Source organism: Ursus americanus, chromosome 9 (assembly GCF_024610735.1).
Source record: "Ursus americanus isolate L20-20 chromosome 9, mUrsAme1.1.p, whole genome shotgun sequence".
NCBI lineage: Eukaryota > Metazoa > Chordata > Mammalia > Carnivora > Ursidae > Ursus > Ursus americanus.
This window is the reverse complement of record NC_142135.1, coordinates 34,301,169-34,326,189: the sequence shown is the minus strand read 5'-3', so window position 1 is coordinate 34,326,189 and position 25,021 is coordinate 34,301,169. Positions and strand designations below refer to the sequence as shown.

General features: G+C 41.2%; 1 protein-coding gene across 15 annotated transcripts in view; it reads right to left on the bottom strand.

Annotated features, from left to right (window-relative positions):
• Positions 1-25,021, bottom strand: part of NCALD (neurocalcin delta) — a 431,866-nt gene that overhangs the window by 50,603 nt on the left and 356,242 nt on the right. The gene's annotated exons all lie outside the window — the stretch shown is intronic.

Sequence of the window (25,021 nt, the reverse complement as noted above, 5' to 3'; positions counted from 1 at the left end):
AAAGTGAGGGCTTCAGAGGGAAGGGGGGTGGGGGATTGGGATAGGCCGGTGATGGGTATTGAGGGCACATACTGCATGGTGCACTGGGTGTTATACGCAAGTAATGAATCATGGAACACTACATCAGAAACTAAGGATATACTGTATGGTGACTAACATAACATAATAAAAAATCATTGTTAAAAAAAAAGACCTAATTTAGTTGGAGAAGGCTAAAATATTTATAGGCATGGCCAAGCAGGGACTTTCACTTGTCTCCCAACGTCAATCTCTCCTTCTTCTTAGTAATAGAATTTCCCAAGCTGGGCATGTGGCTAGAGATGATGTTTCTCAGCTTGTCTTCAGTCTGGTCATGAGACTAAGTTCTGTCCAATGGATATGAGATGTGAGTAGACGTGAGATGTGCAACTTCCAGGTCATATCCTTAAAAGGAAGCCACTTGCTTACTTTTCCTCCCCATTGCCCCCTTCCCAGGGCCTAGAATGTGTATGAGGGAGCGTGAGCTAAATTCTACCATCGTGAAAATACAGTATGGTGGGGCAACGACGTGGAAGGAGTTGGGCACTATATGACCCTGGGAGACCACCTCCTCTCCCTTGACTGTTTATCAGCTGGAGAGAGAGAGAGAGAGGGAGAGAGAATCCTTCTGTCTTATTTAAGCCACTGTTATTTGGTCTCTGTTAAAGCAGCTGAATCAATATCCCAACTAACATACATATATATTTTCCCTAATAGATGAGGAATTTCTAGAAGTTTCTTTATTTCCCCAACCCCATCATGGAGCCCACATAGAATAAGTGCTCATCTCATATTTGTGCATGATAAAAAGATTACCTTATAAGGACAACCCTAGAGTGATGTCTAGCTGCGCTTCTTAAGAGCACAACAAAAAAAGAAGACATGGGGAACATAACATTAACCTGTTAGTGTATGAAAGGTGAAGCTGTTTCATAAGAGGATTTTATCAGATGACCAAAAGGCATAGAGAAAAGAATAAGAGAACAGACCTTTTCCTGTGGTCAAGCACAGTCCCATAAATTAGCACTGGTCTACAGACCCTGCTATCTGGATAAGGTATAGTTTTAACAAAAAATGGAAAAGAGATGCCCAGCAACAGTGCTGCAGAAACATACCTAACATCGATCAGTGTTTCTTGCCTGTGACTTTGGTCAGTACTGTTTTAGAATCGCTTTATTCCCTATGAACTGTGTCGCTTCGGCAAATTCTTACTTCCTTTGAGCCTACTTTCTTCATCTCTACAATGGCAATGCATTCAACCAACATCTACTGCCTGTATATCAGGCACTGTTCTAGGCCATCCACCTGAGGCGGAAAGAAAAACGACAACCAGTATGAATAAGGAAATTACATGGTCTGTAAAAGGTGCGATGTACTTGTAGATAAAATGAGAGCAGAGGAGGACAAGAAAACGGGTGGCAGCAATTTTAAGTATGGCGTTCCCAACAGTGCACCACGAGCAATGACAGTGGCTCAGATTAGGGTAGTAACGGTGGAACTGGCAAGTGGTGGTTGAATTCTGGATCTGTTTTGAAGGTAAACAGGATTTTCTGATAGGCTGTATGTGAGATGTGAGAGGAGGTATGGAGTCAAGGGTCTCATGTTTCTGGCTCAAGACAAACTGGAAGGATGTAGTTGTCAACCAATACAAGGAAAGGTGTAGGTAGAGTAATCTTGTCCAGAAGATCAGGAGAGGCCACAAGGTGCCCAGGTATTTGGTGTACACTATTCCAGGTGTTTTTGTGAGGGTGCTTTTGGATGAAATTAACATTTGAATCAGTAGATATGGGGTGGGCCTCATCCAATCAACTGAAGGTCTGAACAAAACAAAAAGACTGACTCTTCCCCAAGTAAGACAGAATTCTTCCTGCTTGACTGCCTTTGAACTGGGACATGGGCTTTTTCCTGCCTTTAGACTCAAACTGAAACATCAGCTCTTCCTGGTGTTGAGCCTGCTGGTTTTCAGACCAGAACTAAACCATTGGCTTTCCTGGTTCTAAGCTTTGGCTTCAGACTGGAACTAGACCATCAGTTCTCCTCTCCAGCTTGCCAACTCACCCTAGAGATCTTGAGACTTGCCTGTATTCATATTCCTTACAATAGAGAAAAATCCATCCATCCATCCATCCTCTTGGTTCTGTTTCTCCAGAAAACCTGATTAATGTGTGGTGCTAGATAGCAAAGGGAAAGTCCAGTAGGCAGTTGGATAGGAGTCTGGAGTTTGGAACTGAGTTTAGGGCTGGTACTATATATTTGGTGATCACTGGCAAAGATAGTATTTAAAGCCAGAAGGCTGGGTGAGATCACTGAGGAATAAATATTGATAGAAAAGAGGGATGGTTCCTGAGTCCTGGGTCTCTAAATGTCTAAATATCAGGGACGTCAGCCACAGAGATTGAGAAGGAGCAGCCATAGAGACAGGAGGAAACCAAGGAAGCATGTTGTCCTGAAGCAAAAAAGAAAATCACATCAAGGAGGAAGGAAGGTTCTCTTCTATCAAATGCTGCCCATTGGTCACTGCCATTGGTAAATGCCATTGCATTTAGCAATTCCATGGCCATCAGTGACCTTGACAAAAAAAAAAAAAAAAGCCTGGTGGAGTGGGTTTAGGAGTAAATATGAGAAGGGAAGTTGGAGACAGTGAGGAGTATGAACCCTCTTTGAAAGAGCTTTGTTCAAAGGGGATGCAAAAAAACCGGGGCAGTCATTGCCAGAGGAAAGGGGACCAAAAGAAGGAATTTTTTTAAACAAGAGAGCTAACGGCATGTTAGTAATACCGTTAGCTGCCATTTATGGGGCACTTTACCGCGGTGCTAGGTACTCTACACGTGACAACCTACTGAATCCTCATAATGGTTCTGCAATGCAGACATTAATACTTCTGCCTTTCATGCAAGGAAACAGATGTTAAGAGAAAGTGAGAAACTTTATAAAACCACATTTAGTCAGTGGCTGTGCCAGGATTTAATTCCAGGTTGTTCTAACTCGAAAACAGGGATTCTTTACCACTACAGTCTATTTATTGCCTCCCGTAACAGCCTGCGAGTCATCGAGCCTGCTTCCCTCAGGGAGATCAGGCCTGCAAGGCCCCCGGGCAAATGGTAACTGTCAGGATTTTCAGGGGATGTGGAAAGCTCCTAACTGTGCAGAGCAGTGTGCAAAGAGATTTATATCCTCCTCCAGTCCCAACCTTTAGGAAGGCAGTGGATAATACAACATCCTTACATGGACTTCTATACAGAGCACTCCATGAAAATCACCCTTACATCACATCCAAGGAGAGGAACAGGCAGTAGTGTGCAAATTCTGTTTTCAGATTAGGCAGGGTAGTGGAAAGCAGTCGCGCCCTTTCTTGCCTAGCACGCTGGTATGGATCCGGGAGCTACGTGAACATTTGCCGCTCCTGCAGGTGCGCCATGAAACAGAGGAGGACGCTGTTCTGGAGATGGGGTGCTGTGGGAAGAGGCTCACTGCTAGCCTTGACAGTGAGAACTCCTGGGGTCTCTGGCTATTGTCCAGTCCCAACACGTACAAAAATCCAATACACCAAGATTAAATCAGGCTGCAATATAACAGATTCTTTTTAAAAACTGCATGATTAATTTTTTTTTTCCTAGTGAAAAGTAAGTTGCTCCTGGAATCTTTGTTCATGCTCAGAATAAGATTTGATTATAGAGCCGTATGGAAATTCCCTGAAGAGAAATGGGGTGTATATGTGGGGGAGGGGTAAGAATGAGGAGAGAGTCTTCTGAACCCAGTGCTACTATGTAAGATGACAAGCCTGACACCTCAATTCAAGGGACAGCAAGAGTTAGCAGGTGAAGAGCTTATGGAATCTCCCTCAGTTAAGACAGGATGCCCTGGAAACAGCCATTTCAATTAGTGCTAGACTGGCCTGAAATGAGGATTAAGAGGTCATTTCCAACTGTAGCTCAAGGATAATTTGCACAGCTCCTCTCCTCGGCAATGTCGCACTACCCTCGTTCACCGTGCAGTTCTTACAGAGCATACGTTCCTAGGCATAAACGGTGCTTTAATTCTCACATACAGAGCTCCACCGAAAGCCTTTGGCGGCCTTCTCGTTCCCAGTGGAGAACACTGATAATGCTTTCAGAAATGCCCTTTATGCTTTCCCACACACACCTACTTATTTTCAGTTACTAACTTTTATGGAGAGTGGGTTTTTGTTTCGTTTTGTTTTGTTTTTTTACAAAATAGCTCATAGGCAGTGCATTCACTACACATCACAGAGGTGTTCTTTACAGATTTCAGAGGTCTCTCCATCATCTCTGCGTTATGACACAAACATTAGAAGCCTGGTCATCAGGAGAAAAATAAGCAGTAAATTCCATTTTAAGTTGGAACAACTGAACTTCATTCATAATCTTAAAATTTTTTTCTTGATTATAGAAATGATGCATGCTCTTCATTGGAAACAAATTCAACCAACACAGAAAAGTATGAAGGATAATGTGAAAATTTTCAACAATCCCATCCCTCAAAGAGCATGATTAATAATTTATGAATATCCTTCCAGATTATTCTCTATATGTAATACATATATGTTAGAGATCCCTGACCTTAACGTCTTAGAGTTGTGTGAGAAAGTTTGTGTGCATGTATGCAGATGCATTTTTAAGGATAAGGGACTGTAACTTCCATCAGGTTTCAAAAAAGCTCAACATAAATATAAATATGTATATACCTAAAAATATACATGTATGCAAAATACATATATATGTAAACTACATATATGAATATATAACATCTAAAGTATAACATATATAACTATATATATGAATATATATATGCATATATATATAACATATATATATATATTCCTATTTAGTTTACAAAAACCTAATCATAACCTACATATAACCCTGCAACTCATTTTTTTCCACTTATGGATATTTTCCCATTTTAGAAGTAGTTGTAATTCCTGCTATTATTTTATCACTTGTTTTTTTTCCCTTTAAGTGCCCGAATCTGGGGCTTGAGGACAGAAAAATTTGAATTGGATGCCTGGCTCCACCATGTACAGGTTCCATTAAGTTTGGTCAGTTACTCAAACTTTAGAAGTCACAGGTTTGTCATCTGTAAAATCAATTCGAATTATAATAGCATTAATGCAAGGAATAAATAATGAAGTATATTTTAGGAAGCCACCGCTTGCAACGTCTGGCACAGACTAAATATTCAATAAACAGTAGTGTTTTCAGGAGGTAGAATGCATTCAGTCCACATTCACATATCTAACAACATCTGGAGAAGGTTTTTAAAATCAGGATTTAGGATGACAATAAAATGGATTATTGAGACTAAAGCTGAAGCCACATTCTGGAATCAGATGGTATTATCCATTCCGTGGGAGTAAGTCAGCAAGCAAATGATGATTTGTACAGCTGTAAATCTGACAGAGGAGCAGGTGTCAGCCGCTGTCAGCCTCTCCAGCATGGCTAAAGGAACTGCCCGTGGACTGAGCTGATTGGGACCCTCTGGGATCCTCCTCTTCTGTGATGTTGAGAAGGTCATGATCCATACCCTGTCTCCTCATTTCAGTGGGATTGCCTTCTCACTTCTGGGTCTTATGGCTAAGCTCTCAGACTCCGTCTGCAAATGCTGCGCGTTCAACGGCAGTGCAGAAGTCCATTAGCCTCTGCGTGATGCTGGTGGCCTGGCTCATGTATGAACATGCATGGCTTTGGCCTCCAGTGCTCTCTGCCCTGCTCGTGTCCACTCCTTCCCTCTGGTGTGCCTGGCAGCTCAGCTCCAGGGCAGTTCACCACTCACGGGGAGCAACTACATGCTAGGCATGTGCTAAGTACTTTGCACCGTAGATCAAGAGTCGCTGGCTCTACTGACTGAGCCGGCCAGGCGCCCCCTAGAACCCTGGTGCTTCTGAATGCTACCCCCACAGCTTTTGATTCTGTGTAATGAGTTACATGTTACACTCGTAAGACCTGGGTGGACAAGGAGAAAACACCAATTTGGTACCCATTGGAAGGTTCCCTTAGAGCAGTTTCCACAGCAGGCTTTCTTCTCATAGAAGTTCTCTCTGCAGCACGGTACGTTCAAATTCACGGTCCACCCCTGCAGACCAGAGCTGCAATGAACTCCTTCAGCTTTGTGGGAAGACCGATGAGAAAACTGATTAGAAAGGGTAACCACACTTTATGTGTGGTCAGCAGAATAATGGGCCCCAAAGATGTCCACGTCCTAATCTCTGAAACCTGAGGATATGTAGCCTTACATGGCAAAAGAGATTTTGCACATACGATTAAGTCAAGAATCTTGAGATGGGAAAGTTATCTTAGATTACCCAGGTGGGTAATGGATGGTCTCAAGGATGCTCATGAGGGAGTTGGGAGTGTTAAGAGTCAGAGAGAAGACGAGGCAGAAGAAGCAGAGGTCAGAGTGACACAGGCAACCCCTAGAAGCTAGAAGAGGCAAAGAAAGACCCTCCTCTACTGTCTCCAGAAGGGAGCTCTGTTCTGTTGACCCATTTTAGGCTTCTAATCTCCAGGACTGTAAGATAATAAACTTGTTGCTTAAGGCCACTATATTTGTGGGGATTTGTTACAGCAGTCATAGGAAACTAATATAATGTCCATATCCCAAGTATCTTATAACAATATTGTCCTAGCATTAAACTAGAAGTCCTATACCAAATTTATTTGAATCCATAAGATTAATGTTTTCTGGTGCTTCAAAGAGCCCATCAGTGATGTCCTAATTGATCTGGCTCTCCCTCTTCATAAAGAAAATGAATAATATACCACTTGTGAGCTTTTAATTGAACATTGACTGTAAACTCTACATATTTCCAAAACCTCGGAGTAGAAGGCCTGGGCATGCTATCCTCTAATTGAGACCTATTCACTCACTGACCCACAGCTTTACAAATCTAAAACAGGCAGGCATGGTTGGAAGTGAATACAAATTCCCTTTTTTGCTGAGACACTTGTGAAGATTTTCAATACCCACCTACAATAGCAACTTTCATCAGGTTGATTGTACGTAGGTTAAAAGGTCTTCCCAATTTTGATTCAGATAAATGACTCGAAGAAAAGAGTGTCCCTGTTTGTTTACAAATATAAATTTAGAAGCACTGTGAAATCTCAAACAAAATTAGACACCAGGGAGAAAAGGAATCAAATAACCTAATTAACCAGGGCTGAGCCACTTACATTCACAGGACTCTGGATAATGCTGGCCAGCCGGACTGAAGAGAGAAAAGACAAACACTGATGGAAGAACCAGCAGCCCAGGAACAGAATTCAAACAGCAGAGTGAAGATCGTTAGCAGGCTGATGAGGCTTTTGTTGTCCTAGTCATTGAGCATGATAGGGAGTCGTCTAACTCTGGAAGGTTCCTAACCACCATCATGGATATTTGAATAAGCCAGAAAACATCAGATTTCAGAAATGCATCCCTTGTGGCCATACCTTTCAGAAAGTAGGCTTCGGTTTTTGGAAAAAACTGCTGTGTATCCCTGTGCTCTCCACATGGACGTCACAATAACTGATGTTTCTGTGTAGATATCAGACTGCTTTGAAATAGCCAAAGGAACATTAGTTAGTTCTCTTGTATTACTAATTTCTCCAATCAAGAGCCCCAAACAGCTCTGTGCCTGGCACACTAGACTAAGTCTCTTAAAGAAATCTCACCTAAGGCTGGCATTATACTGGTTAGCTGAAATTAATGTGATTATTTTCTTTTTCTGGATCTTCCCAGTTACCAATGGTCTCCTTGTCAACTGGCTCCTTCTTATTCTGTGATAGTAACACTTTACACTGAACGAATGATTAAAAATGCCGGAATCACTACACAAACACCTTGTTGCTTTCCTTCAAAGAAGTAGGATGGCAAATAATTGCTATTTCTTTACCAGGAAAAAATAAAGTTAGAGCGAGTGGCTTGGCTCTGTGTGCCAGCTGTCATCTGGGACAACAGGGACTCTTGACCCACTTGGCAAACAGCATGAACTTCCAAGTCTCTTTTGCTCTCCCAGAGCACGGGGCAGAGACAGACACAGTCCAGATCTCCCAAAAGTCATGATTTCAAATAATTCTATTTTCAATATAGTGACTTGTTTAATCTACAACTAAATGTGGTTTAATCCTTATACTGGTTGAAGACTGTTAATATAAATGTTTAAAAAACAGATAAAATCTTTAGACTGTGTTACAATTCAAGGTTAAGATAATATGATCACTGTATTTTTATACATTATCATGTGCATTAATCAGGTTTAAATTTAACTCCCCAAGTCAAGTGTAATTTACAACGCACAAGAGTTCAAAAGAATGAGCTTTCTTTCCTTGTCCTTGCAGCCTGTGGACCTGATGTAAGTCCCAATTCCCCCTTATCAAGTTGCTTGCCCTCCTTCTGCTCACCCTCTCCAAAAAACAAAAATAAAAAGTGACTGCCATCCAATAAGTGCAGATGGGCGAACCCACAAGCAATAATGAGCCCCGACCCCTTGCACAGCCGTGCTACATTAGGCTGTGTGTCTCACGTGACCCTCTGCAGTTTTAGCAGCAACTACCTCAGCATCATAATACCTCCAGATGAGCAAGTCAAGGTCGGTCAGAGTGGGAGAAAGCTCACAAAAATGCATCATTCCTGGGATGCAGTAGCCCGAAGCACAGAAGAAAAGCTTTACTTATTTGGGAAACTGCTGAAAATAAATACTACTCACTATAAAATAGTCAAAGAAAATAGCCCATCTTGTTCCATCTTTACATGCAAAGCCTATGGCTATTTCTTTTTTCTGTGTCGAATGCAACTTTCTTTTTTTTTTAATTTAAATTCAATTAGCCAACATATAGTACATCATTAGTTTTTGAAGCCTATGGTTATAAGACATATTTGGGGGTAGTCTTTACTGCCTATGCCTGGATTTTTCAGAAAGGATCAGACTAGATACTAAAGGGCCCAACAAAACATTAACAGATGGGTCAAATTCATAAGGGAATCATTAAGATTACATTTTATATTTGTGGAGAGTTTAATTTCTGCAAACTACTTGCATGACTGTTTTTAAGTGGGTTGCCAAGATTATTAAGAAGTCATTTTGGATGTGGAAAAGAACGGCACCAAGTTAAGACCATAACTCACATCTCTCGATTCTTGGTCCTATTAACAAAATAATCTCAGAAAACACTTCCCCCCAACAAGAGTGGGTCAGTTGAATATTTAACCCTGAACACCCAAGGCATTTTCTATGGAAGTAATCGGAGTTATAAATAGTAACTAGATTATTCATTCATTCATTTAATGAATAATCATTCTACAAATAGGCACTATTTGAGTCCCAACTATGTGCCAGAGAGAAGATCAAGACAGGCACGGGCCTGCCATCCTACAGTTAATAGCCTCATCTTATTCTTTATGTGAACGGTAGGGACCTGGAATGAGGCCATAGAGGGTTCTACAACACCCCTGAGAAATGAGGAAAGGGTGTTAAGTCAAAAGCCTCAGAAGTGAAGATGGCAAAAGAGCCATAGGAGTTAGGTCCCAAGAAGAAAGGGTTCCATGGGCAAATTAGTTTGGGAAACACATCTTACCATATATTCCCCTTAGACATTTATGAGCAAATTAAAAGCACTGAAAAGTTTTCTAATTAAGAAGCATGCTAAATCTCCTTCATCCAGCAAATATGTTTACCGTGGAACATCCCATAGAATCTGCCTTCTGTGGGTCCCACTGTGGGAAATGCTGATAGGTCCACAGTCTCCAAGTGCAGTTAGAGGGCTCTGATTTAGAAACCACATTTTTCTAGCAGCGTACACACTTGTCAGAAAGTCCTGGTAAGATACTCACTTCCAGAACCTCCTTGGCTTTAAGCAAGTTTCAAAGGAAGCAGAGGACAAAGAAGCCGTGCTGGCTCCCAACAGGGGCTTTGGAAGGGTAATCCTACAACCGTCCCCCTTCAGCCTCAGGCACTTTCCTCCGTTCCTGGATCATGGATTTTCTTGGGGCTTGGCTCCATAACCTCTGACTTTGGTAGCTGTCCATCATCTTTGACCTGAGTCTTGTCATAACCCCATTTGGCTTCCTGGTAACTGGTCTCATTCTTTGGTCCAATGACAGCCTGATCCTGGACCCCATAGCTTTACCCTGCAACTCTGAGGCCAAGGGGCTCTCTTGTAAAGTTTTATACATGAAATCTCTTGCTTCTGAGTCAACATACAGCTCACTACCTTAAGTCTAACCTTGTGTTGCCTTGTGTCAATTAGTTAGTTACCTTGAAGGCAAAGGTAATTGTCCCCCCACCCCATTTTAATCAAGAAAATTTCACAGTGATCTAGTTACTTTAGAAAGATCGAGGGGTGGGGCACTGAGGTATCATATATTATCTCATTTCATTGTCCCAACAAATGATGAGGTAGTTGAAATTTTTACCTGTTTTCCAAATCAGGGAACTGATCATTTGAGAGATAGTAACTTGCCCAAGGTCACAGGACCTAAGTGATAGAGCCAGGATTATTTGAACCCAGGCAGTCTGACCTCAGAGTGCATGTTGCTTTGAATCAATAAGCTTCCCTTGATTCCCCGCCCTCCCCCCAAAAAGGTCTACCTATTCACCTTCTGGAACCACTGCCCAGGAGCATGGTGCTCTTCTGTGGTCATGATCCTGGGGCAGACTGGGTTCCCAACATCACCCCTTCAGGGCTGGTCAGCACACCATACCCTGGGTTTGTTCTCCTCTCCCTGTCCCTCTGTCACAGCAATGTATTTCTACTAGAGTTAACTAGGAAACTACTCCGAGTGAATGTTCCCTTTGTGGTAACAAAATGCTTTTAAACCAGGCTAAGTGTATATGTCTCCAGAGACTCCATATGCAGGATCTCTAATGGCAAGATGATAGAGACCTACCATCACTGGGTCAGATTTGAAACTTCAGCATCCCATGAATCCCTCTTTATTTTGCCTGGACCAACATTCTCAACCCTCCCTGCACATGAGCATCCTGGAAGCTTTATTTTTTTAAACAAGAAACCTATGCCTGGGCCACACCCCAGACCAAGCGACTAAGAATGCCCAGAGTGGGACCCTAGCACTGGCGGTTTAGGTGATTCCTGTCTAACACTAGAGTGAATGTTCCGGTCCCACACATAGGGCTATGTTTGTATGTGGAAACGTGTTTTCTAAATTTAGGTCTTTGTACATCCCATGGTGCTGGTGAAAGATGACAACCTGCTTACTCGGAGGAGGGAAAGGGGTTTAAGAATCACAGGCCTAGGGGCGCCTGGGTAGCGCAGTCGTTAAAGTGTCTGCCTTCGGCTCAGGGTGTGATCCCGGCGTTATGGGATCAAGCCCCACATCAGGCTCCTCCGCTATGAGCCTGCTTCTTCCTCTCCCACTCCCCCTGCTGTGTTCCCTCTCTCGCTGGCTGTCTCTGTCAAATAAATAAATAAAATCTTAAAAAAAAAAAAAAAGAAAGAATCACAGGCCTGACTCTGATCACCATGTACTGTTGGGCCAGAATCAGCTTCCTTGGGGTTTGGTTTTCTCACACAATAATGAGGGATTAATACTAACGTACCTCAAAGGTGGGTACCTTTTTGGTTAGGTACCCACCAACTCAGGCAAAGTTAAAATGCCTATGACAAACAAGGGGATTTGAGTGATTTTCCTCTTAAATATTACCAAGAAAGCCTCAGTAGTTATACACGTGAACTGGAGTGGATTGCAATGAAGCAGATGGCACAGCCTCACTCATTACCCGTAGATGGCTGCTGCTCTTTCCTCACATTAATGTCTGTCTTCTGGATAGCAATTTGGGGAAATAAATCAAAAGAAAAGGACACAGGTTCTTTGGCACACTCCCAGAAAACCGGTGCTGTCTTGCTGACAAACTGTTTCCTGGAAACAGGTGTGCCCCGACTCAAAGGGAGTGGGGCCCTACAATGAAAGAAAATAACCAAAGCATTCTTCCACTTTACAAAGTTTTCTTGAAATAGAAACTCCCCTTGTGCATAGTTCATTAACTTATTACTCTTGGGGTGAAAAAAGTCATTCCAAAATGGAGACAGAATGCTGAAATGATCACGTTAACCAGTGGGGAAATGGGATTTAACTTATAAAACCTTTATAGTAACTCATGATATTCTTTCTGTGAAGCTAGAAATAGCTCTAAGAGAAAGAGACATATTTAGGTAGCAAGATACAATTTTCAGTCCCTGCCAACCACCACCTCATGTGGCAAGTGATGGAGAGCATGGGCAGGCAGGGTGGAAGCTCTCACCGCCACGGGTCTGAGGAGGTCCACCTGTGGGGTATCAGTTCTGTTAGCCAGGCTCTCTCCTTCTACAGCCGTAAGAGGCCAGCACCGAGGTTAGCCTCCTTTGAATAAGAACCATCTGACACTAACTCCTTGTGTATTTATTATACCCTGAGTGCTACACACTAAGGAAGGCTGTCTAAGGAAGGGGAAGACAACAGGGCATGCTCCCTGCCCTCTACGCTTGTCAACTTACTGTGACCAGATATCCAAATCTGACAGCCTTGATCTTTTGGGAAGTGTCCCTAAGTAAGCTTAGGGGTAGGGCTGTCAGATAAAATATGAGAAGCCCATTGAAATCTGAATTTCAGATAAATAATAATTAGTGTTTGAACATAAGTATGTCCTAAATACTTCATGGGATTCACTTATATGAAAAAAATTCAATATCTGAAATTCAAATTTAACTTGTATTTTTACTTGCTGAATTTGATAGCTCTACTTAAGAGATCTGTAGGCTCTCTTGTAAGCTCTGTGAATTAGTTCCATCCTTAGGTTTCTCCTCACAAATAAGGAACTTGGAGTTGTTTTCTAGTTGTGGTAGTGATCTGGGCTGATGACTTTTTCTTTGCATCAGATCTTTTTGTGATCAGTGGCATATATCCACAACAGGAGTTTTTAGTGATGCCAGTCATGCTAAGTAGTCATGTTGGGTTGAAAGGGGAGACTGTGACTTCATAACTTACTGATCCCTAAAGGCAAGGGTTGCATTCAAAGCCTAAAGCAGTGCCTGTATTCTAGAATCACTTGTTAAATTCAAGGGCACACCCATTTGCAACAACATGGATGGACCCAGAGGGTATTATGGTAAGTGAAACAGGTCAGACTGAGAGAGACAAATACCATATGATTTCGCTCGTAAGTGGAATAAAAAAAAAAATCAAATGAATAAACAAACAAAAAGCAGAACCAGATCTATAAATACAGAGAACGAACTGATGGCTGCCAGAGGGGAGGTGGGGGCTGGGTAAAATGGGTGAAGGGGAGTGGGAAACAGAGGTTTCTGGATGCAATGAGTAAGTCACGGGAATGAAAGACACGGCATAAGGAATATATTCAACGGTATCGTAATAGCGATGTTTAGTGACAGATGGTAGCTACACTTGTGAACATAGCATAATGAATCACTAAGTTGTAAACCTAAAACTAACATAACATTGTGTGTCAACTCTACTCAAAGAAAAAAAAAGAATAAATTAAAATAAATAAATAAAACAAATACATAAATCCAAGAGCACAGAGCTTGCCTCCTCATGTTACATACTGACCAGCCACATGCTTGACTGAAATTCCTGGTGCTGGGCAGTCTGTGCACAGCAAGAGATCCTTGTAGACTGAGAAGATTAAGAGGTGCTGGTGACTGTCAAGGGTTAGTTGCTGAGAGTTAAGAATCACCTAGAAAATCTTGTGAAGAGGCAGATCCCAAGCCCCAGCCTTCTAGATTCTGATTCCAAAGTCCTCAATTCAGCCTTGTTTTTTAACCACACCGCTGCGATTCTGACCTCAGTGTGGGGGCTTGTGTTTAGACCCTGTGCCTCTCCTCCTGGGCTCCTGGGAAGATCCCAGCCGAGAGCCCATGGCGGTCAGTTGGGCTGGTGTTCCCACCCACCGACCCAGCAGCTCAGATCCAGCTGGGACTCTGAATAATGAGAGGACTTGAATGTCTCTTCCTGTGTCATCTTCATGCAGCCATTTCTCTCCTTATGTCTCCAGCCCTGACTACCGCCAGGGCTGCCAAAAAGTGTCCCTTTTTGCCAGTCACTTTATACCGTTAGCATTCCCAGACCTCGTTTTTCTATTAGCATGGCCTGGCATTTCACTGATGGTTGTCAAGGTGGCTCCTGAGTCATACAACTGCGAATATCCTCCTTTACACTGTCCCACATCTAACACCAGACTGCTGGGAGGCCACATAGCTTCACCCTTAAAAACAAGCTCAATGTGATGCTGAGAAGTTGAGGGTGTGATGGAGGCACCCTTTCAGTCAGGGATCCGCCTCGGCAGGTGAGCAGCGAGCCCACAGGGAGCAGCATATTCCCCAGACAACCTTGTGTGAGGAGCAAATAAAAGGACCCTACAGAGACATATTTAGGGAGAGTCTAAAGCCTGGAGTGAACTGGCCCCAAAGAGGAGAGATGGGTGACGTGTGCAGGATGTGGTGGAACTGAAATGACTGAGAAGGAGTAAATGGCCTGCAATCCGAAGCAGATCCCGGCATCTACCTGGTGTAATTTCCACCAAATGTGCTTTTGAGTCTAATTTCAGAAAAGGCAAACCCAATCCCTCTTGGATTTCATTCATTCTTCCACCCATTTGACAACTATTTATTGAACACCTGCTATGTGGATAGAATAACACATCTTGAAATGAAAAGACTCACTGTAATTAACCCAGAATTGAGAGCCTACTTGCTCTGAAAACCAGTAGCTCCTTTATTAAGTTACCAGAAATGGGAGGCGAGGCCCTCAGACTTCTGGGGAGGACTTCTAGGTGGTGAGTGGAGTCGGAGGCATTGGAGCAAGGAAGTTCTGCCAGGTAATCATGTGAGAGGCAGAGCTCTGCGACTGAGGGATTCCTGCTTTACCAATTTCCAGCAGGCTACCGAAGCCCAGTAGGGCTTGGAAGCCCCCTTCTAAGCTGTCTGTGGTTTCACGCTGTTCCTGTGAAGTGAGGGCTCAATACAGGTAATGATAACTGAAAACAAGTATAAGCAGATCCTTCCACATAAACTGGCAAAGAAGACTGGTGTAGGTTTTAAGTCGTGACTAAAAAGAACCAGGAAGGATCCTTTATCAACAACTAAGGAATTGGGGCACCAGCATTTTTGCCAAAATACAACAGCTCTAATTAGACCTGCATCCACTGAACTGGCAAAGATCAAAGAACCTTGTAATAAGACTGCCACTGAGCACAAAAGGACACAGCAGAAATAAGAGATTGTATTTGGATGAACCAAGTATCTACAGCAACTTTGGGAATAAATCTCCACCAGTTCCCCCAAAAAGCCATGTCCCAGTTTGCCTTGGGCTTTCCCCCCCAATGCTCCTCCTGCCTGAAACACCCTTCCCAAAACTTCTCCTGACAATCAGGAGGTGAGTGGTCTGGTTTTCAGCAAAGAAATACAACACACCAGTTTCCAAGGTCAACATCAAGCTTGTTCATTTCCTTGTTCATTCATTCAGTTACTTGGTTATTTGACCTGTATTGGGCACTTAATGCATGTCAGTCCCTGTGGGGGTATATTGAGGATACAGACATGAAACAAAGCACCTCATTTACCCTCGGGGAGCATGAAATTTAATGGAAGAGACAATAGAAAATTATAAAATTGTGTAGTTAGTGTTATAATAGTGGTTTGTATTATGCAAGAGTACAGGGGAATTTAGGAAGGCTTCCTAGAAAAGGGAGGGCTTGAGTGCAGTCCTGAAGGATGAGGGGGTACCTGCTGGAGGCAGATAATATGAGTCTAATGATGGAATCAGCTCATGTGATCCATCTTTTTTCATTTTGCTCTCTGTATAAACGATCCATTTTGATCATATGTCTAACCAGGGTTGACAGTGCTCTCTGGGGCCATGAAAGAAAGAGAAATGGCCTCGTGGAGCAAAAGACATGAGCCTTGGTCTCATGCACTAACACATTGGGATAAACATTCTGAATGTTAATACAACTTCACTTTGGGATGGCAGACTAAGCATGTAAGTTTGTGTATTCTACCTCCAAAAGTTCCACTGAAGTGGCAGAAAATATGTATGAAAAAGAAATAATCTATAACAGGGATGGAAATCAGAAAAGGTTACCATCTGTAGACAGAAATTGTTTTAAATTTCTGGAAAATAGTGAACAGACATGGTTGGATTGAGCCAATAAAAACCACCACAGAGATCAGGTTTCAGAGAGAGATGATATAGAGGTGAGAGCTGTTTTTCCCAACAGAACCGCAGAGAATTCAGGTCTGGAGCCACAGAGAGAAGGAGCAGACAGGGTAATTAATAGAAGGGCTCTGCAGAATGCGTTTTCTCCACCTTTTCCCACCCACTCCAAACTCTGCACAAAAGGGCAGTACACCTACGCAGCTCATTGTTCAAAATATAGTCTTCCTGACTTGGGCAGTTTGGGCAGTCATAAGCTTGCCTGCCTGCTTCTTATTCTCAAATGTGCCTGCCATAAGCCTGCCTGCCTGCTGTGCCCTTCATGAGAAGCATGGTAGGAAAACATTCCTATATAACTGCCAAGGAAACCCAGCAGGTACCTCTACTAGTCCACTCAGCACTTCCTTTATAAATATGATTGGGCCAGTCAAAAGGCAACAGTTATTTAAGAAAAACCAAGAGCATAAAAGAAAAGGATCCAGAAGAAAAACAGAACAACTGATGACAAAGAAAATAGAGTTGAAACAGGACATGGAAGATAACTTTCTTTTTAAGTGTTATTACTGTTTTCAGGGAAATCTGGGAGAATATTGTATCCATAAATGAGAGTATGGTGCTTTGAAAAAGAAGCCATAAAAAAAAATTTTTATAAAAACTAAAGATTTTAAAAAGACCTTGAGTAGAAAGGTTGAATTACTGAAATGAAATGACACAAAAATAAATCTGAGATCTGGAAGACAAATTTGAGGAAATTCTTGGAATGCACATAAAAGAAAAGAGAGAGAGGGGCACCGGGGTGGTTCAGTCAGTTAAGCATCTGCCTTCAGCTCAGGTCATGATCTCAGGGTCCTGGGATCAAGCCGCACGTGGGGGTCCCTGCTCACCTGGGAGTCTGCTTCCTCCTCCCTCTGCCCCTCCCCCTGACTTGTGTGCTCTCATTCTCTCAAATACATAAATAAATAAATAAATAAACAAATAAATAAATAAATAATTTTTAAAAGAAAGAAAAAGGAAAGAGAAAATATCAGAGAAAATTTAAGAACATAGAGGAGAGTGATTGAAGATCCAAGAGCTCTAGTATCCTCTAGGGCTAAAAGATACAATATTCTTCCAAATAAAAGCTGCTGAAGGAGAAAACACAGATGATAGAGAAGATGATATTTCAAAGAAATAACAGGATATTTTCCTGAGCTGAATAAACCTTGAATCTTCAGATTAAGACAGCTTAAAGTGGAATAATGAAAAAATGACATACCTGGACTCTTCCAGGGGAATTTTATGATCTCCAGATACAAAAAGAAAATTGTGAAAGCTCAGGGAGGGAGTAAAAAGCTATCTGTAAAGAGAATGGCAGCAGACTTCGCATCTGCTTTTGGGTTTGCTGGAACACATTGGAACAAAGCCCATAAAATTGTGGTAGAAAGTTATTTTGAATCTATATTTCAATTATAAGGGCAAAATGAAGTCTACAAGGAGTTAGCCCTTCTGCTGTTTTGATGAAACAACTCAAAAATTCGCTCTAGAAAAATTGAAAATGAATCCCAGAAATAGGCAGACCTGGAAACAATGAAAATAATCCAGTTCTGATGGAAAGATATCCTAGAGGAATAGCCGATTTAGTCTGAATTAAGAAACAGGACAGTGAAGAAATCTCCAACAAACAAAAGGTTATCATGATCGACTGGATACTTAGGAATCACAAAGAAAATGATGACATGCCACATATGTACTTAAGATTTAAGTTTCTCCAAGTCAACCAGAGAAGAGAAAGAAAATGAGAAATGCTAGAAAGATAAATACCCATGAAAGGCAATCATGGGCTAGATATGAAGCAAACTAAAATACAGTTTGTATTTAAACAATGGAATCTAAAAAACACTGGTGTCTGAAGCACAGGAATGTAAGCCTCTGTGGTCAAGGTTAACAGATACAGTGAATTCCTCTAAAATCTCTGTGACTTCTAGTTCACTGGGTATTACAACTGCTTCCCTATTGTACGATTTATTTTTCCTTTTGAAAGTAGTTTATAACTTCATGGACTGTGTTTCTTACAGATTATGCTTTTTATCTAGTTTTTTTTCAGGATAATATTCCTAAGGGTGGAACTGAGTTTTGAACTCTGGTTAAAAACCTTTTATTTCCCCAAAGGTATTTTTGTTTGATTATCCATGGTCTTTTCTGATCTTCATGAGACAGTTAACTAAGCTTCACTAACTGAAAATACAAACCTATACCCATTAAGAAACAAATAGTTTTTAAGAAATGTTGATTTCCCAATCTCCTTGTATTTGATTGATGCAAAATTTTTAACTGGCAATTCACTTTCATTGGAATCCAATAATTCCTGCTTTAAAGAAATTATTGCCTGAAGTTCAAATCCTCAGGTTCTTTTCAGAGTTTTTTTCTCTGTTAAAGTAAAGTAAAATGAATTGTAATGCTTTTTAATTTGAAAATATTAATTGGGGTTATTTAGGGAGCAGAATATTAAGAGTGAGGTTTATTTTCTTCTTCATGTTCTTCTACATTGTCCAGATGTTTGATCATAAACATGTATTGCTCAATACTTAAGTTACTTAAAATGAACATTCATAGAAGGCTAATAGAAGACTATTCAAGTATATCACTGGGACCAGAAAGTCTCAGGTTCAACGGCTTTCTTTTCGACAAGCGAAGTGGCAAGCTGAATAATTACGCAAAAATTGCACTGAATAGGATTTAAGTAGGTGGTCTGGAAAACATGTTTCAACCCAACATTTCCACTGTGTGTCTGCAATCTCTACATCATGGAACTCTGCATAAACTCTGCCCACTTGTAAACCTAAGAAACTTCAGGTTATTTGGGGACTTTTAATAGGGATTTTACTAATTGACGAGTGTATATACAAGAGAAAGAGAAATTATAGGGTCATCTTAAACTTCCTTAAAATGTACCTACTTAAAGAAAGTGAAAGGTGATTAGCAGGGCCTGGGATGAGGGGAGAACAGGGAGTTAGTGTATAATGGGTACAGAATTTCAGTTCGGGAAGATGAAAGTGTTCCGGGGAGGTATGGTGTTGGTGGTTGCACAACAACATGAATGTGCTTAACGCCACTGAACTGTACGCTTAAAACTATTAAAATTTTTAGGTTAATTTTATGTTATGTATATTTTACCACAATAAAAAAAAAAGTCCCTGTTTCTTAAATCCAGAAAACATGATTTTGTGATTTCAGTGAGACCTTTCCTTTTTTTTTTCTTGTTTTACAGTATCTCAAAATTAGTATCTTTCTGTCAACCTGCAGCATAAATAAGTTTCGTGCCCTTGACAAGTCCCTTTGTGACTTTAACAAAGTAATCGTCCTGGCAAGCATTCCCCCGACAGAGCAGTAAGGCTTCTTGGTCTAGGCTGTTTTGAGGGCCAGACGAAGAAGTCAGTTCTTTTTGGAAGGACAGTGGATTGGGCTTTTAAAGTGGGAGTTGGCCGAAATTTTTGGAGGTGAACATAGCAGATTTTAATGATAGTTATTTTTACAAAATGGAATTTGGACCAGGGGTTGCGTCTTTTTTAATAGCTTCTTTTCTGTGAAAACATCTTCTGGATATGCCAGAAAATAATCTCATGAAAACTATCACTTGCAGTTAAACTTCTGCTCAGTGTCTCTATAAAGAAAGTCCCCAAGAGAGTTGAGTGGTTGAGTTAACTGCCCCCAGCAGCTGGTCTTGTAAGAGAGTTCAGGGATCACCAAGTGTTCCGTGCCCGTTCACTGCCGAGTAGCCAGGAGGCAGCAAGAAGCATCAACGCGCACAACGGGCTCAGGAAACAGAATCGATTTCCAAACTTGCACAACTGCCAACAGCAGTGGCGAGTCATATTCTGTACGCGTAAAGCACAGCCTTTACGCTCTGTCCGAGGTGGTGATAACCCCTTTCTGTCCTCAATTGCTTTAAAATCCTTCTGTGATTGGAAACTTCACAACTATACCACAGATTCGATTCCTGACAGGCACTGGACCTTAGGGACAGTACTAACCTGCAGGGGGCTGTGGCAAAGATATCATCAATATCAGTACGTGAATCACATTTCACTGGAAGCATTAACAAATGATGTTTTGTTATTCTTTTACTGTGTGTGTATAAATATATGTAATATGTATATAAATATACACATATATAATATATATAAATATATATACACCAAATATCTATATATTGTGCACACGTCTGTATGTATAATTTACAATATTTTTCTTGAGAATGGGATATTCTGATTAAGAGCATTCTGATAGTGGGACGCCTGGCTGGCTCAGTCAGTAGAGCATGGGACTCTTGATCTCAGTGAGTTCAAGCCCCACATGGGGCCTGAAGCCTATTTAAAAAAAAAAAAAAGCAAAAATAAAAAAACATTCTGATAGTTGCCAAACCCATATACTGATGGCCAGTTTTCAAACACTAGATATAATGAAACATACTTACAACTAGAACTTCACTGAATATAATTTAGTCTTTTATTAATAACTCAATTAAAAGACATCAGAATAATGGTGCAATGTCCCAGGGGTTTTATTATGAATATCAATTATCACTATAGTATAATTCTATGGAAAATGTTAGGAAGGCTTCAATTTTTCATTTGGCTTGGGTTTTATGTGAATATGACTTTGCTAAAAACAGATTATAGTTTTAAAACTATGAAGTTACATAGCTCTCTCTACAGATATTACCCAGCTAAAGTTAAAAGAGCCACTTGCACAGCATTGAAGGCAGAAGATAATTCACATTTTTTTAATTTAAAAAGTTAGAACTTTTCCATGAGAAAAATAGACAAAAAGGAAACACTTAAATACATATTTGGGATTTTAAAATAAGTTGTATAAAGCAAAACTAAACAGAGTTATTAAAATATTATAATACATTTCACACGTACATCACTGACCCGTTCCCAAACTTTCACTAGCTTCCTGCTGTCTATCTGATCGAATCCAGCTTACCTGAAATTGATTTTTTCCCCCATTTCCCAGACATTTTCTAATCCCAGATGGGTGTCAGTTTCTGTTACCAGGATGTGCCCATGATGTTTGTTACTCATGGAAGATCCTCTTTCTTCTGTGGTCATGCCAAGTATTCCCCATCCTTTAAGACCCAGTTCAAAGCTTAATTCCTCCCTGAAGAAAGATGCCTCTCAATGCCACATACCCTTCTATGGTTAGTCTATTCATTAATCACTTACCAGAGGTTTAATGAGTAGATACAATGTGTTGAGCACTACACTAGGCATTATAAGAGGTTGTAACCAAGACACAGCGCTTCAATTTCAGATGCATATGCTGTCTAGCCTTCCCAACTGTAGTATAACCTTTTCAAAGACTGGCTGGTCCTGTATTATGCTTGCAGTATCCTACTTAGCTGGAACATCTCGAACGAGGTGGGACATGTGTTGATTATTGAAACGTCTGGGTCATTGCACCACATCTGCCTGGTGTCAATGGTAAGCAAATGAGAGACAACTGGAGGAACCTCACCAGTCCTGGGACACAAAAGAAGTCTTTCCACAGTTATGCAACAACAGGCCCACTAACTATATAGAATTAATAAATGGTGAATGAGTGAAAAAAATAATTAATCTTCTAAAGGAATGGTGGGAAGACCATCAAGATAGGGTGACATTTCAGTGAGAAGAAAATTAGAGGTATTGATATCTCTGCAGCAGAAGAGACAGCGGTGTCTCTTTGAATGAGGATATAAAGGCTACATTTCTGAGTATTCCAAGTGCTACATTTGACCAACACATGGAGCCACAAGCCAGTGGGACAGTTGCCATTTTGGCAGCTTTGTAAGAAGACTTTGCTGAATGAGCTAAATCTTACCTGGCCAAGAGGAATTCCCTAGCTTTACTGTAAACCATTAGAGCAGAAAAACAGGCTTAGAAGCATTGGAAATGAGCCAAAAGAGAGTGTCAAGAAGACAGCAGGGTCTAACAATAGAAAAGTAGGCAGCAGATTAGACAGAGTACGTGTGAGCAAGGGAGACAAAAACCGGTAAGGAGGACTAAGCAGTGACCGAGGAAAAATTGCACAGGTACTGCTGTCCACACAGACTCTCTGGCAGAGAGGCTCCCAGGTGGCAGAAGTGATGAGGGAGATTTTGCTAAGGCAAATAGTCAAGTCTCAGTGTAGCCCAAATCTTCCAGAACCAGCAACAGCATTAATATGTATGACACTGTTCTGAATTTACAAACAAGATGTGTACCTAATGACCATTTGTAATGTGGTAACAAATACATTTTCCTCTAGAAGTTGTTTTAATTACGTTAGGTACTTATCCCAAATCATAAAAACCTATTTAAGTTATATGTACCTGAAGTTGAGTCCCTTATACAGGTTTTTAGTCATATCGAATTACCCCATATGTTCCAGTTACTCTGGCTGCTTAAGAAATAATGCCAAAACGTACGGACTTAACAACAATGTTTATTTTGTTCATGAATCTCTAGTTTAGGACAGGGCTCAGCAGCGATAGCTCATCTCTGGCCCACTTGGCATCAGGAGGGCTAGAGGGACTTAAGGACTAGGGCCTGAAATCTTCTGGAGGCTTCCCCACTCATATCTCTGGTGGTTGGTGCTGGCTGTTGGTTGAGGTCTAAGGTGGAGGTGTTGGCTGAAACACCTACACATGGCCCCTCCATACGGTCTAGGCTTCCTCACAACATGGCAGCTGACTTCCAAGAGCAAATGTCATGTGTGAAAGAAACAAAGAATAGCCCAGAGACAAAGAAATTGTATCTTTTTATGATCCAACCTTGAAAGTCACCTAGTATTGCTTCCACTGTGCTCTATCGGTTGGACCAATCACAAACCTATGTAGGTCCAGGGGAGGGCAATAGAGTCCAGCTCTTTATGGTGAGTGGCAAGATTCCAGAAGAGTATGTGGGAGTTGATATAATTACACAGCCAATTTTGGAGAGTACAATCTGCTACAATATACTACTTATAGGGAAAATAAAATATATTCCAGCTTGAAAAGCAATATAGCACAGTGAGTAAAGAGCCAGGACTCTAGGGCCAGATACCTAGAACTCTGTTATATATCCTTGTGTAACACTGGGCTATTTACTTAAGCTCTGTGCCTCAGTCTCCTCACTTATAAAATTGGGATGCTGTGAAGAAAAAATAGTTGTTGTTGTTTTTTAAAGATTTTATTTATTTGACAGAGATAGAGAGAGCCAGCGAGAGAGGGAACACAAGCAGGGGGAGTGGGAGAGGAAGAAGCAGGATCATAGTGGAAGAGCCTGATGTGGGGCTCGATCCCACAACGCCGGGATCACGCCCTGAGCCGAAGGCAGACGCTTAACCGCTGTGCCACCCAGGCGCCCCAGAAAAAATAGTTATTTTGAAAAGAGCTTAGAAGTCTATCTCGCTCCCTAAATGTTAGCTACTATCATAACACCAGGGAGATACTCGCCCTAATCTGTGCAGTGGCACGTCATGGTTTCTGGGGAAATGGTGGTGGTGGTAGCACTACCAGAGGTAGAAAATTAATGATGACAGTTCACATTATTGAATAGCCAATACCCGTCATTTACTATGCCAAGTAAGTTGGCTTAAAAACCAATAAGGTAGGCACTAATATTATCCAGGTAAGAAAACTGTGACTTAGGTAACTTGCCCAAAGTAACACCTGTAAGTTGTAGGTGTAGGATTTTCCCTAGATTAGCTTAACTAGATAGAAGTCTAAATTCCTGGATAACTGTGTGGAGTAGAACCTTTCTCCCAGGGGCACCTGGATGGCTCAGTCAGTTAAGTGTCCAACTCTTAATTTCAGTTCAGGTCATGATCTCAGGGTCATGAGATGGAGCTCCACACCTGGCTCCATGCTCAGTGGGGAGTCTGCATGAGATTCTCTCCCTTTGCCCCTCCTCCCACTCATGTTCTCTCTCTCTCTCAATAAATAAGTCTTTAAGAAAAAAAAAAAAAAGAACCTTTCTGCTAAATCTGATTTGCAGATGAGTGAAAAATGAATGGTATTATGCCATTGGGATTTGGGGTTATGCAGTAAGCCTATCTTGACTGGATTAGTACAGGAAAAGTAAGATGGATACACAGTTGACCCTTGAACAACATGGGTTTGAACCGTGCACGGGTCCAGTTATACATGGATTTTTTTTCTGGTAAATATAGTACTGTAACTCTTTTCTCTTCCTTATGATTTTCTTAATAACATTTTCTTTTTCCTAGTTTACTTTATTGCAAAAATATAGTATATAATACATATAACATACAAAGTATGAGTTCATTGACTGTCTATGGTATTGATAAGGCTTCCAGTCAATGGTAGGGTATTAGTAGTTAAGTTTTGGGGGAGTCAAAACTTATATGTGGATTTTCAACTGCATGGGGGGTTGGCACTCCTAACCCCCACGTTGTTCAAGGGTCAACTGCACTTGGGCACCACTAACTTAAGGATTCTTTTCTTAAAATAAAATGGCTCTTGTTATTTGCATAAGACAGCATATTTGCCTAAAAGAAAATCATTCTTTAGGTCGGTTCCTACTAGTCTAATTGTTTTCCGAATTAGCAGACAGACAGCCTTTGGCCCACCGAGAACAGGGCTGGGCGTACTGATCTGGAATGCGTGACACTGATATGAACAGATTGCTCACAAATTAGGCTGGCTGCTCACCAGCTGAAGAATGCCTCTTCGAAGGTTTAACTCAGGTGTAAAATCTAATGGCTCCCAGTTTTTTGCTTGTCTCTTTTGTTTTGATGTTTGTTTTTTAAAGATAATTCTCGTTTTGACTACACTGGCCAGCATGACCATGAGGAAGAAACTTTGGCTGTTGATATACATAAGATCCCTAAAAGT